General features: G+C 44.3%; 1 protein-coding gene across 7 annotated transcripts in view; it reads right to left on the bottom strand.

The window, feature by feature from the left end:
- Positions 1–14,987, bottom strand: part of LOC126989854 (MAGUK p55 subfamily member 7-like) — a 60,942-nt gene that overhangs the window by 30,183 nt on the left and 15,772 nt on the right. For all 7 annotated transcript variants that reach the window (XM_050848475.1, XM_050848478.1, XM_050848479.1 and 4 more), the window contains one exon: positions 11,043–11,159. The gene's annotated coding sequence lies outside the window, so the exon portion shown is untranslated. The remainder of the gene's footprint in view (positions 1–11,042; positions 11,160–14,987) is intronic.

Raw genomic sequence — 14,987 nt, 5'->3', positions numbered from 1 at the left:
ACATTTTTCTTCACTGCATTGTAGCCGCCACTTTTTGCTCCCGTCCTGTAGCTTGGTGAGGTGTTCTGGCAGGAAATCTGCAGCCAAGGGGTTAAGACTCTCACATCCTCACTCACTCCAGCACTGTGTTTCACTCCTACTCTTGCTCTGCCAAATACTTCCCTCACCTTCCTTCTGTACCTCTGCTTGTACCAGTCTCTCACTGGACACTTCCTTCCTCACATTAGATCTCTTCCTATTCCCTTAAATTCCCACTCGTCTCTCATCCTTACATTTCCTAATACCAGACTGTTGTGCCTGTCTTCCAATCACTGCATCACAATTCCCACGTTCAGTTTCCCAGATATTTTGTGTGTACTTTATTTTGCCCTGGCAGGAGAGGCAAGATTTCAACCAATATCAGACACAGCTTCTATCTTACTCCCCTGTTGGTGGGAGAATTAGTCCAAGAAATCACGGTGACACTGCATACTAAATCACGGTGAATGGTCTGAGAGGTGGGATGAGTCTTGGCTGTGTGAAGTGTTGTAGTGAGGAGGGGAAGACTGAGGTGGTCTGGACAGGAGGAGAGAATGGGTGAGGGTGAGCGACACAGTAGATTATGGGTAGTGTTGGTGGAGGCAGACCAAAGAAGACACAGGATGATACAGTACAGAAAGACCTACATACCCTTGGTACACTGAGGTGCTTTGGCTGTATGGATGGAGAGGAGTGAAGGGTGTCAGGGTGAGGGTGAGAGAGGCAGCAGGTGATGGGTAGTGTTGGTAGAGGAAGATCACAGAAGACACAGGATGATACAGTACAGAAAGACCTACATACCCTTGGTTACTGAGGTGCTTTGGCTGTATGGATGGAGAGGAGTGAAGGGTGTCAGGGTGAGGGTGAGGGAGGCAGCAGGTGATGGGTAGTGTTGGTGGAGGAAGATCACAGAAGACACAGGATGATACAGTACAGAAAGACCTACATACCCTTGGTTACTGAGGTGCTTTGGCTGTGTTAAATCTGAAAAACCTCAGAAGTGTTAGTTTGCATGAGTTTTGTTATGTTTTCTTAAGTCTACCTCAAAATGGGTTGGCCAGCTCGTTTCTCTTATTTGTCGTGTTCCTATATTGTGCCAGTATTATATTCTTGCCACTGTATTTCTAGTTTTCAAAGGTGCTGTATTCTAAGGATGAGAAACCTAAGTACTTATGCTTATTAGTATTGTATTTATGTAGTATAAGATATAAGTCCTACTTCATATGTTGTGTTGTTTTTGTACTTTTGTAAGACTGTAGTGAAGAAAGTCAGAATTAGACCTGTGGACAAAGGCATGGCGTCTCATTATCCCTAGAACTTCTCCTATTCTCCGAGTTCCTGCACGATGAAGAAATAGAAGCTCTTCATTCTGGTGCCCAGACCCGGGAATTAAGTACCTAAGCTCAAGATTTAGACAAGTTTGTGCAGTGGACGACGACATGGAGAAGCTTAAGAAGAAGAGAGCGGCGAGAAGAGGCTGGGTGACGCGGACAGCACAAGAGCTCTCCGCTATGCTGACTCAGCCTTCGCCCTCCATAAGTGAACTTGAGGCCGTCATCCAAGAGTTCAACAAAAGACTAGCCAAGTTAGATGAAGTACAAGAAGAACTTGAAGAAGAAGTCGAAGTTGAAGAACTAGACCAAGAATTAGATGAAGCTTACGCCTTCAAACAAGAAAGTATGAAAGCCAGAGTTCAAGCCGAGGATAAGATACGAGAGTTAGCAGTGGCAGCAGCCCCAGCTGGGTTTCCAGCCCCAAGTATAGTAAGTGGATCACAAAACTCAGAAGCTGTGAACGTGAAGTTACCCAAATTGGAGCTGCCTAAGTTCAGTGGTGAAGTCACGCAATGGCAGTCTTTTTGGGACCAGTTCAACAGCCACATTGATGCTACTAACCTTCCAGTAATTAGTAAGTTCACCTATTTGTTGTCTCTGCTGGAAGGGGATGCCAAGAGTGTGGTCAAGGGGTTGGCACATACCAGTGATAATTATCAAGTTGCCCGTGACTTGTTGAAAGACCGCTATGGAAAGCCAGAAAGAATCATTTTTGCTCACGTCCAGGCTTTGTTATGTGGTCATGTCAACCTTACCCAAAGTGGAACAAATAGTGTTGCACAACTATGGAAGTTGCGCGATGAAATCCTAACACATATTCGTAGTTTAGAAGCTTTAGGTGTCAGTGGGAAGCAGTGTGAAGTGTTTCTCACCCCTATAATCCTGTCCCGTCTGCCCAATGAACTGAGGCTGGAATGGGCCAGGGATGGGGATGGACACGAAAGTGATTTGGAGTGGCTGTTGCAATTCCTACACAAAGAAATATCAAGATTAGAAAGGTCAGAAGCCTTTAAAGGTAAGAAGGCCACTAGTGAGGAAAAGAAGTTTGAAAGTAAAGGTTCTAAGGAAAAGGTTTACTCCGCTGCAGCCCTCCACGCTTCTTCTAAGCAAGACGGTGTTCTCTGCTCCTTTTGTGGTAAAAAGCATAAGTCAGAGAATTGCTATGCTGTGTTAAACTTAGATGGAAAGGAGCGAGGTGAAAAAATAAAAGGTTTAGGTCTCTGTTTCAAGTGTTTAAAAGGTGGACACATGTCAAGAGAATGTAAGGCCCACATAAAGTGTACAAGATGTAATGGTATGCACAATGTACTAATGTGTGGCGTGAAGTTAGATTTAAGCTTAAAGAAGGAAGAAGACAAAGAAAGCAAAAGTGGTGACACAAGTGCCAAGCCTGAGAATGTAGTACTTCTGTCTGGACAGGGTAGTAACTGCACTATTTTACAGACTGCAAAGGTCCAAGTAAGCACAGGAGATGGTGATATTGTAGTAGCTAAGGTTATGTTTGATAATGGTGCAGATAGAACCTATGTCAGCAGTAACTTTGTGAAAAGGTGTAAGCCAAAGTGGATCACTAGTACACCTATACTGTACTCTAGTTTCGGAGGTCACAGTGTAGGAAAAAATGAACAGAGGAATGTTTATAGGTTACAGCTGTGGGACTCTGAAAGGAAAAGTGTACCCATTATTGCAGCTGAAATACCCAAAATATGTCAGCCTTTAGTAAGACCTGTTGTTCCCAGTGCTGTGCTTAATTCATTTTCTCATGTTGCATTAGCAGATGGTTATCAGCAGGACTCTCCTCTTGAAATTGATATCCTGATTGGGTTAGATTTCTATTGGACAATGATTTCTCCTGCAGAAGCTGTGCAAATGAGTAGCGTTGTAGCCATGAAGTCTGTCTTTGGATATGTACTATCTGGTAAGATATCTGAGTGTATTCCCACATCCTCTGAGTACTCTACTCCACAAATGTTGTGTATCTCCAGTGTTTCAGATGCTGATTTAAGAAGGTTTTGGGATCTGGAAACTGTAGGGGTTAAGCCTAAGGAAGTTGTAGAAAGTTACAGTGATACCAGAGTACACGAGGAATTTGAGAGTACAGTTCAGTTTGTGGATGACCGCTATGAGGTCACTCTTCCATGGAAGGATGAATTTGCGAAGGAAAGACTTATGAACAATGAAGGTTCAGCAAGAAAGAGGTTAAGTAAGTTAATGATTAAGTTAGATAAGGACAAAGAACTAAAGAAGGAATATCAAAAGGTGTTTGATAGTTATGAATCTGATCTCATAGTAGAAGAAGTACCTAGTGAAGAAATCTCAGGTGTGAGTCCCGTGTACTACATGCCACACCGTCCGGTAGTAAAGTTAAGTAGTACAAGTACTAAGGTAAGGCCAGTCTTTGATGCGTCTGCCACTGGTTACAATGGGATGTCATTGAATGACTGTTTGCTGTCGGGACCATCGCTCAACCCGGACTTGGTTGAAGTACTCATCCGCTTCCGTCGTTGGCCCTTTGCTCTAACAGCAGACATAGCTAAGGCTTTTTTACAAGTCACTGTTCAAAGGAATGACAGAGATGTCCATAGATTTTTGTTGCCAAGAGAAGACGGTACGGTGCGGCACATGCGATTCACACGTGTACCCTTTGGTAACACAGCAAGTCCTTTTCTGTTGAATGCTACTATCAAACATCATTTGAACAAGTATCCAGAAACAAGTGTAGTACAAGAACTAAAGTCTGAGATGTACACGGATAATTGGTTAAGTGGTGCAGATTCAGTCGTAGAGGCGTCTGAAAAATTCTGTGAAGCACGTAGTATTTTAGCTGATGCTAGTATGGATCTTACAAAGCTTGTGTCAAATAGTCTCTTGATTACATCCAAGTCCCATGACCAGTACTTTATAAGTGGAGATGAACCTAATACTGTGTTAGGGTTGAAGTGGTGTAATTCACAGGATACATTCTCCTTTGTTGGCATTAACCCAAACACCAGTGTTGAAGTAGCTTCTACAAAACGCAGCATACTTAGTGTTATAGCCAAAATCTTTGACCCTTTGGGGTTAATTAGTCCATTTTTCATGTACGGCAAAATTCTCTTCCAAGAACTCTGGAAACTAAATGTAAGTTGGGATGAAGAGATGCCTTCAGATTTGAAGGTAAGGTTTCAGAAGTGGCTTCTTAGTAGTCAAAGCCTTAAGTCATTTCATGTAAATAGGTGCTATTTTCCAGGGCTGTCTTGGGGGGAGCTGCGTAATGTAGAGCTACATGGGTTTGGTGATGCCTCGGAGAAAGGCTATGGAGCATGTGTATACTTGCGAGTAACCTCAGAAGACAATGTATCTAGGGTGTCGTTAGTAGCTTCTAAGTCAAGAGTCGCTCCCATAAAGTCAGTTACTTTGCCAAGATTAGAGCTTATGGGAGCTCTTTTGTGTTCAAGACTGGTAGACTTTGTTAAGACTTCCCTTAAGTTGGATAGTGACACTCAAGTTGTATGTTGGACAGATTCCACTATTGCCCTGTCATGGATACAAGGAGAAACTTGTAAGAAAGATGTGTTTGTGTTTAATAGAGTAAGAGATATCTTAGCATTAACACCTCAACATTGCTGGCAGCATTGTAGAGGCAAAGACAATCCAGCTGATCTGATAACACGGGGTTTGTTAGCAGACAAATTAGTGGATAATTCTATGTGGCTATGTGGGCCTAGCATGCTAAAAGACAACCCTCGTCATCCTAAGCAAAGTAGTACAGTAGCTAGTGATACAAAGAAAGCAAGCAACAAAAGTACTGTATGTCTTAATGTTCAGGGAGAACCAGTATCTCCTTGCATGGACTTAAACAAGCACAGTGATCTGAATAAGGCTCTAAGGGTTACAGCATATGTTTTAAGGTTTATAAACAATTGTAGAAGTCAGAATGAGTTGAAAGGCTCCATCACTACTGAAGAGATTGACTTGGCTAAATGTAAGCTGATTTATCTCACCCAAAGAGAAGTATTCTCTGATGAAATAAAGGCCCTCCTGATTAAGAAAGCTATTCCAAAGAAGTCTAAATTAAGTAAACTAGACCCATTCATAGATGATCAAGGATTATTAAGAATCAAAGGCCGTCTTGAGTTTTCAGACCTAGATTATGACACTAAGCATCCTGTTATAATCCCCAGGGGTCCTCTTGCCAAGCTTTTGATAAGATTTCAACATAAGCTCCTAAAGCATGCAGGTGTTGGCACTGTCATTTCATCTTTAAGAACCAACTTTTGGATCATAGGAGTAAGGAGACTAGCTAAGACAGTAGTGAAGGAGTGTTTCAGCTGCCGTTGTTTTGATACTAGACCGTGCAGCCAACCTGTGGCTCCTTACCCAAGGAAAGTGACATCTGCTCCACCTTTCAGTGTCACAGGGCTAGATTTTGCTGGACCTTTATTTTGTGCTGATTATCCTAGTAACAAGTTTTATGTTCTCTTGTTCACCTGTGGTGTTACGAGAGCCATTCATCTAGAACTCACAGAGTCACTATCTTTGTCTGATTGTCTCTTGGCTATAAGAAGATTTGTGGCCAGGAGAGGGTTGCCTAGTATCATGTACTCAGATAATGCAAAGACCTTCATAGCTGCTCAAACTGAAGTACAGAAAGTATATGGTCATCTAGCCCCAAGTGGAAGTACATAGTCCCTCGGTCCCCTGGTGGGTGGCTGGTGGAAAGACTCATTAGATCAGTTAAACTTGCTTTAAGAAAGACTCTGAATCATAATTATGTGAGTAAGACTGAACTAGAAACTATACTAGTAGAAATAGAGTCTTCCATAAATACAAGACCCTTGACCTATGTGAGTGAATACCCTGACTCTTCTCAGTATATCACTCCTCACATTTCCTTCTAGGTAGGGTTCCTCACAGTAAACCCTCACAAGAAGTAGAACCAAGTATAGTAAGTTCCAAGGATTTGACTGAGAGGGAATGTGTGAAGAATCAGAGGCTAGAACATTTTTGGAAGGTTTGGAGTAATAATTATATAACCAATCTACCTCAAGTTGTTAAGGGATTCACTCAAAACTGTAGTTTGTCTAAAGGTGACCTTGTGTTGATCAAGGAAGACAACATTCCAAGACTGAAATGGCCTCTTGGACTTGTAACTGATGTTTTTCCTGGCAAAGATGGATTTGTAAGAAGTGTAAAGTTAAGAACAAGTAAGGGAGAAATTACTAGGTCTATCCAAAGGTTGTATAACTTAGAAGTACCTAGATCTGAAGAAATGGATGTCTCTGGTAGGCTTATGCCTTATAAAGTTTCTGATGATAATGAAAACTCATGTGATGATGAGGCCAGTTTGCCTGTGGATTCTGTAAGTGATCCTGATGTGCCTTCCCAGACTAGATCTGGTAGAGTAATCAAGGTTCCTGTTAAGTTAGATTTATAAGTTGATGATGAAGTGAAGATTGTAATACACTAAGTTTAAGTTTAAGGAATTTTTTAAGAGGATTTACTCATGTATTCTTTGGATAGGTGGCTTTAACGCCCCCTACGGCCGGGAGAATGTTAAATCTGAAAAACCTCAGAAGTGTTAGTTTGCATGAGTTTTGTTATGTTTTCTTAAGTCTACCTCAAAATGGGTTGGCCAGCTCGTTTCTCTTATTTGTCGTGTTCCTATATTGTGCCAGTATTATATTCTTGCCACTGTATTTCTAGTTTTCAAAGGTGCTGTATTCTAAGGATGAGAAACCTAAGTACTTATGCTTATTAGTATTGTATTTATGTAGTATAAGATATAAGTCCTACTTCATATGTTGTGTTGTTTTTGTACTTTTGTAAGACTGTAGTGAAGAAAGTCAGAATTAGACCTGTGGACAAAGGCATGGCGTCTCATTATCCCTAGAACTTCTCCTATTCTCCGAGTTCCTGCACGATGAAGAAATAGAAGCTCTTCAGGCTGTATGGATGGAGAGGAGGAGTGAAGGGTGTCAGGGTGAGGGTGAGAGAGGCAGCAGGTGATGGGTAGTGTTGGTAGAGGAAGATCACAGAAGACACAGGATGATACAGTACAGAAAGACCTACATACCCTTGGTTACTGAGGTGCTTTGGCTGTATGGATGGAGAGGAGTGAAGGGTGTCAGGGTGAGGGTGAGAGAGGCCGTACAGTTTATCCTCATCTTACGCAGAGGGGGCTTCGTGGTGCAGTGGTTAGCACACTCGGCTCACAATTGAGAGCCCGGGTTCGATTCCCGGGTGGAGTGGAAACATTTGGGCAGCTTTTCCGATACCCTACGCCCCTGTCCACCCAGCAGTGAATGGGTACCAGGTATTAATCTGGGGTTGTGTCCTGTCTCCTGGGGTCTGTTCCCTTCTCCTATAATTCCTTCCCCCTCCTGTCTCTCTTCGGCATATGACCACATATGTTGCACCGACTAAACAAAACTTTTCATCTTACGCAGTTTATTGTAACGGGAAATTCGTCTGACCCGGGCATGATTCCACGGTAGGGAACTCTAACTCAACCACAGAAAAATTACTGTAACGCTTGATGTCTCTCGCTCTCAGCCACTAACTAATCAGCACCCCGCTCCTCCTCGCCTCAGGCCGCCCCTTCCCCACCCTGCCGCCCCTCCCTGCTACTCCCAGGCCCATTTTGTGGCACACACTGCATAGAGGCTGCTGCTGCTGCTGCCCGAACCCTGCCTGGAGGTGGTGGTGTGACGCTGGAGGAGGGAGGGAGCTTGTGAGGGGATGATATTTCTGTTAACACCATTATGAAACAAGACAGGGAGGAAGAGGAAAGAAAACAAGAGGAGGAGGAGGAGGAGGAGGCCAAATGATATAATCAGTGACCCACTAACCGACATCTTTAAGATGTCGGTAAATACTGGCTATGTGCCGAGCCTATGGAAAGTAGCTAATGTGACGCCGATTTTTAAAAAGGGGGACAGGTCAGTTGCTTCAAACTATCGCCCAATTAGCTTAACATCGGTTATAGGGAAGATGCTGGAGTCCATAATAGCCAGGAACATTCGGGAGCATTTAGAGAAACATAGCTTAATTCACGACTCGCAGCATGGGTTCACAAAAGGTAGGTCATGCCTCACCAATCTCTTGTCCTTCTACAATAAAGCATTTGAGGCGGTTGACAGAGATGAAAATTATGATGTAATCTATCTTGATTTTAGTAAAGCGTTTGACAAAGTTCCTCACCAACGACTGTTGCTTAAATTACAGGCTCACGGAGTAGAGGGTAAAGTTTTGAACTGGGTCAAGGCGTGGCTTAGCAATAGGAAGCAAAGAGTGCAAATCAATGGTAAAAGATCTGACTGGGGATGTGTTACGAGTGGGGTCCCCCAAGGTTCGGTATTAGGTCCACTTTTGTTTATTATTTATATCAATGACTTAGACACAGGAATTAGTAGTGATGTTAGTAAATTTGCAGATGATACCAAGATCGGTAGAGTAATTGAGTCGGATCAGGACGCTAGTATTCTCCAAGGTGAACTCAACAGATTATACGACTGGGCGGATAAATGGCAGATGGAGTTCAATGTAGGGAAGTGCAGTATTCTGAGTGTAGGTAGGAACAACCCCTCACATAACTATTGCTTAAATGACACTCTCATAAGTAGGTCTGGGTGCGAGAGGGATTTAGGGGTCTTAGTGAGCTCTGATCTCCGTCCAAGGGCACAATGCATTCAAGCTAGAAATCGAGCTAATAGGGTACTGGGATTTATTTCAAGGAGCGTAAGCAACAGAAGCCCCGAAGTCTTCCTCAAACTATATTTAGCATTAGTTAGACCTCATCTTGACTATGCGGTTCAGTTCTGGTCACCCTACTATAGAATGGATATCAAAATGTTAGAATCGGTGCAGAGGAGGATGACTAAGATGATTCAGGGGTTGAGAAACTTGCCATACGAGGAAAGACTCAAACAGTTAAACTTGCATTCTCTAGAAAGGCAAAGGGTGCGTGGAGACATGATCGAGGTTTATAAATGGATGAAGGGCTTTAATAAGGGAGACATTCATAAGGTTTTGTTGGTAAGAGAACCGGGTAGGACACGAAGTAATGGGTTTAAACTGGATAAATTCAGATTCAACAGGGACATAGGCAAAAATTGGTTTACTAACAGGGTGGTGGATGAGTGGAATAGGCTTAGCAGTCATGTGGTGAGTGCCAATACAATTGTCACATTCAAAAATAGACTAGATAAATTCATGGACAGCGATATTAGGTGGGATTAGATACACGGGAGCTTAGGGTCAAAGGAGCTGCCTCGTACAGGCCTACCGGCCTCTTGCAGACTCCTGCGTTCTTATGTTCTTATGTTCTTATCCCATTCTGAGTCATGTGGAGTGCCAGAAGGTGTTGATCACAGCCAACAACGCTTCCCAATGAGGTGGTGAGGCAGCTGGAAGAAGCAGTCTCAGTCTACACTTGCATGGACACAGACCAAGGAAGCCAAGGCAGACAGGCACCTGCCACTTTGCACATTAACCCCTTGACTGGGGATTTCCTACCAGAAGACCTCACCAAGATACAGAAATGGAGCAAAAAGTGGCTGCTACAATTCAATGAAGAAAAATGTAAGGTCCTGCACCTTGGGAGGGGATATCCAGCATACCAATACCACATGGGAAACACTCCACTATCCACCACAGAGCCAGAGAAAGACCTGGGTGTGTTACCAGGCTAACAGTGAAGGCAAAATCCGTGACAATCGCAGTGGACGGGTTAAGAGAAACATCCTGCAGGGGCAAGAAGAGGAGGCAATGCAGAACACTAGTAAGTTAATGAGATGTGTTGTGAGTTCCCTCAACTTGGAAGGTTTTTAGCCAGTCTCTCCCTCCCCTCAGGCTTGGTGTGTGCGCGCTTCTCTCTTGAGGTCAATAAAGTGTTGTTTTTCTCAAATTCTGCTGTGCTCACATTGTATTTTTCTTAGTGAACGGCAGCATTTTCTAATTTCTATGTGGCTACGTAAGGGCACTCAGGAGTAAAGGGGAGAAAAAGAGGGGATTTAGGGAAGGGGCCAAAGAAAAAGTTTCCTCTAGCCCCTGCAACACAAACTTTCTCTAACAAGTTGGAGGCACAGATACAAAAACCTACATTAGACGAGGATACACTGCAGCTGAGGTGGAGGGTAACTAAGGCAGACATGATGACACAGTGCAGAATGGCCTTCAGACCCTGGGCCTGACCAGAGGGCCTGCTGAAGCCTGAACAGTGCCTGCAGGCAGAGTGAGGCTGGCTGGACACACTCAGAGACTTGGAAAGGACTCTACTTTCTCTGAGAATGATGATGATGGTGATTTTTTACGGCAGTGGAAGCCACAAAAATGAGACAGAAGACTATCAAGCACTGCTCCAGCTGAAGGAAGGCAGCACAGGAGGACAAAAAGAGATTGCCAGTTTCAATTGGAGTGGCGTCTTGATACTCTTGATGCTGACGATGATGGTTATGATGATGATGATGACGATGATGGTGATGATGATGATGACAATGATGGTGATGATGATGATGACGATGATGGTGATGATGATGATGACGATGATGGTGATGATGATGACGATGATGGTGATGATGATGATGACGATGATGGTGATGATGATGATGACGATGATTATGATGATGATGACGATGGTGATGATGATGATGATGACGATGATCTGTCTACCTGGGAAAAAGCAGGCTGTCGGGCTGCACATATACCCACCTTGAGGGGCAGTGGATGAGATTCTGTTCTGGGAAGTGTGAGAAGTGTACCGGGAGGTTCCAGGGCAGCAAGGCGACCCTGCAAGGGAGGTCAAGCAGCATGCCCCCCAGGTAATGCCTGCAACAACACACAGGGTCACTGCCTCACACTCACATCAAATATCAATACATTCAGTTCTGTACAAGAGGGAGGTCTGCTTGCAGGATATGAACCAATGAATGACTTGGAGGAATCAGGTGACAAAGACCTATTACTGGAAAGGGTAGGTGAAGATGACACAGACCTATTACTGGAAAGGGTAGGTGAAGATGACACAGACCTATTACTGGAAAGGGTAGGTGAAGATGACACAGACCTATTACTGGAAAGGGTAGGTGAAGATGACACAGACCTGTTACTGGAAAGGGTAGGTGAAGGCACAGAGTCAGGAAGTCACAGGAAGGAGGCGGCAAAGAGTGTGAGGAAGCTTAAGGAGAAACTGAACAAATATAGACGAGGAGACAATAATTAAATAAGACAATAAGATACTAATTCCCTGCAAGGTACAGCCACTGCAGTCTGAATGTATCTGTGAGCCACGGCACATTACCCAACACAGTTATTATTATTATTATTATTATTATTATTATTATTATTATTATTATTATTATTATTATTCACCGATGCCAGAGCCTTATAATAGGCCTTCCCCAGCCCTGAAGACTCCCCTACACCCGTACACCCTCATACCACCCCCTCCCCCAGCCAACTACCCTGTGTGTGTGTGTGTGTGTATGTATGGCAATGTTGTCCCATGTGGTGCAGGCTCCTTCATTACCTCCACAGCCTGCTGCACCTTCCCTGGATGTGGCAGCATTAAGGTAATGCTTCCCTACAAACCTTAGGCCAGGCCCTGCCCTCCCTCACAGCTCTGCTCTGCTGGCTGGACAGACACACACTGATAGGCCTGGAAAACCTTGCTGAGTCACCCTAAGATGGGCCAGGACACCTCCCATCCACCATCCACCCATGCAATGGCAGGAAACAATGCGGGAAATAAATTGGTAAGGTTTACCCCACACACAACGCCCCATTGGCCGGCACAAGTATGAGCACACTTTCCCCACACAACACTGTGCGGCTTAATCTACAGACTCCCCTCAACATTTTTATCTATTCTTTCCTTTTGGCTAATGTGCAGACCACTGATGTAGCCAGACACACTCAGCACGTAGATCTGATGCGCTTTGTCCATTTTTTCCTTGGAAAGTACATTTCCTAATTTCTAAGGTAGCGTATGTTCCGCCACATAAGATGCACCGGAGTATAAGACACACCTATAATTTAGCAAGATATATTTAGAAAAGTAAAGTCTGTGTGTGTCTGGAGGTGGTGATGTGACGCTGGAGGAGGGGATGGAGCTTGTGAGGTCACGGATGACATTTCTATCAACACCATTTTGCAACAAGACAGGGAGGAAGAGGAAAGAAACAACAGGAGGAGGAGGGCAAGACCCACAGCATGCTTAGTTATTTCATAGTTCAAAGAGTTAAGAATAACATCTAGTTTAAGTGAACATTTTTTAAATAAACTTTGTACCATTCCTATATGTAGATTTCTACCCCCAAAGTTTGTCCGGGATTCTGGACGTCGCTACTACAAGCACGTGAGGCTGAAAACGCTTCTATTTCAGGGTAAGAATACTTAGTGTTGCAGAAAAATATTGGCAGTAGTTGAGGAAGTCTTTCTCTCACCCACAAATCCCTTCCTCGCGTGACCCTTGCCTGCAGGGAGGGACGCTGCCTCCTGAACGTGGTAAGCTGTTCGACCTACTAATATACTTGTCACAGGCTACGGTGCCAACACACCACCAAGGCTCCATCAACGCCAAGGCACCTCGTTGCCTTTCTGTTACTTGCTTGCAGTAAACTTTAGACGATGGAGAAAATTAGTGCAAAGTAATGACGGGGAGGTGGGAGGGGACACTGATCCCATTACTCGCCCTGCTGCTCTCTTGTGTTAACACACACACACACACACACATAACCCAGCCCCGTGACCCCTCCCCCAGCCCCCCTTCCATATCACACCACTTTCTCACCCCCATCCCTAGACAACCCAACCCCATACCCTCCCAACCCCCCTCGATGCTTCTTACCAATCCCACAAGTATTACCAATAAATTTGAAGAGTTATGTCTGGTCGCTGAGTAAAAGGATCCCGATGTTATGACAATAAGTGATACCTGGTTTTCAATCAATAAACCATCATTCATGTACGAACTTAGTAACTATGATTTGTTTCACAAACAAAAATGGGTAGGCGGTGGCGTAGGTGGTAGCATACTGGGCTCACATTCACCGCGTGATGGACGACGCGAGTTCGAATCCCCACGCTACCACTCGGATTTTTCAGTCACCGCCGAGTGGCTTAAAACTACCCACATGCTGTCCTGAAGACCACCCATCAACCCGGACTCTAGAGGAAGCCGTCCAAGCGAATCAAGAACGAGTTCCGGGGGGCAGCATGAGCCAATGCAAGATGGCGCCACTATAAACTCTCGCCTGCGCCAGAACGGGCTGGGCCGACCATCAGGCCCCACTTGGAAGAAGCCTTGGGCCGACCATCAGGCCCCACCAGGAAGATGCCTACCGGCGCAACAGGCAACGACGTAAAAAAAAAAAAAAAAAAAAAAAACCGAGGCAGCCGTGGTGGCGGAGTGTGTGTGTACGTAAGACAACCCATGAATGCTGTACAAGCACCAATCGCTGTTCCTCCACAGTTAGAGTGTTTATGGGTGCCTTTGAAAAGTGTTAGGAGAATAGGACAAATATTATTGTGTGTGTTCTACTACCCACCAGATTCCCCTGTCCATGACGGACTGACTAACCGTGTGGTGTCTAGTGTCGACTTATTCCGTTCAACGCACACTGATTGCAAGGTGGTTATTGCTGGTGATTTTAATGGTCTTGATAAGAACAGAGTGTGTGATGCTCTCCATATATGAAACCTAGTGACACAGCCGACCCATGAAAACTCAGTGATAGACTTGATTTTAACAGACATGCACTCAGATTATTGTTCTCCCGAATATCTGCCCCTATTGGTCTTAGTAGACATAAATGTGTTTTGGTAAGACCTACGGCACTACCACCTCCCCCACAACATCGCACCCTCCAATACAGACTGTTCAAGGATTCGTCCGTGAGGAGCTTCGGACTCTGGATCACGGCAGTGGACTGGTCGTTCTTACAAATAATGCCAACCGTAGAACAACAAGAAAATGCCCTGTTCGCCGTCCTGAAGCACCAGTATGAAACACATTTCCCCTTAAATCTTGGCGCAAACGAGATAATGACAAACTGTGGATGACCCCAGAAATAAAACATCTGATAAACAAAAAGCGACGTGCGTACAACCAACGTCACACAGCGATATCGTGAATATAATTCTGCTTCATAAAGGAAAATCATACAAGCAAAGGTTGAATATTTTTGAGTCAGTGCAAAATGAAAGTGGTCTTAATAAATGTATCACAATGTTAACTGAACCCAAACGCACACCAGTGAATCTTTCGGCTTTTAACCTTGATGACCATCGACAAATTGCAAATATGATTAACGAACACTTCGCTGCCATATGTACAAACTACCCACCCATCGGCCCAGGTGTAGTACCGGCCCACCAGCCATCGCTTCCTCCGCCTCGTTATTCTAAACTACACATATATAAAGACTTAAAGAAAATAAAAACAAAGAAAGCCACTCCCCCGGTGAACTCCCGTTAAAACTAATAAAGGAGTTTGCGTATGAACTGTGTCAACCTTTGGAGATCATGTACAACAGCTGCTTACCATCTTGCCCTACACCAGTGATTCCCAACCGGTGTGCCGCGGCACCAAGGGGTGCCGTGAGATCTTTTGAGGGTGCCGCCAAAATTCAGGGGAAAAAATTGCATTAACTTCAC

The sequence above is a fragment of the Eriocheir sinensis genome, unplaced genomic scaffold (genome assembly GCF_024679095.1).
Source record: "Eriocheir sinensis breed Jianghai 21 unplaced genomic scaffold, ASM2467909v1 Scaffold134, whole genome shotgun sequence".
Classification (NCBI taxonomy): Eukaryota; Metazoa; Arthropoda; class Malacostraca; order Decapoda; family Varunidae; genus Eriocheir; species Eriocheir sinensis.
The sequence above is the reverse complement of the archived record's forward strand: the minus strand, read 5'-3'. Positions and strand labels throughout refer to the sequence as shown.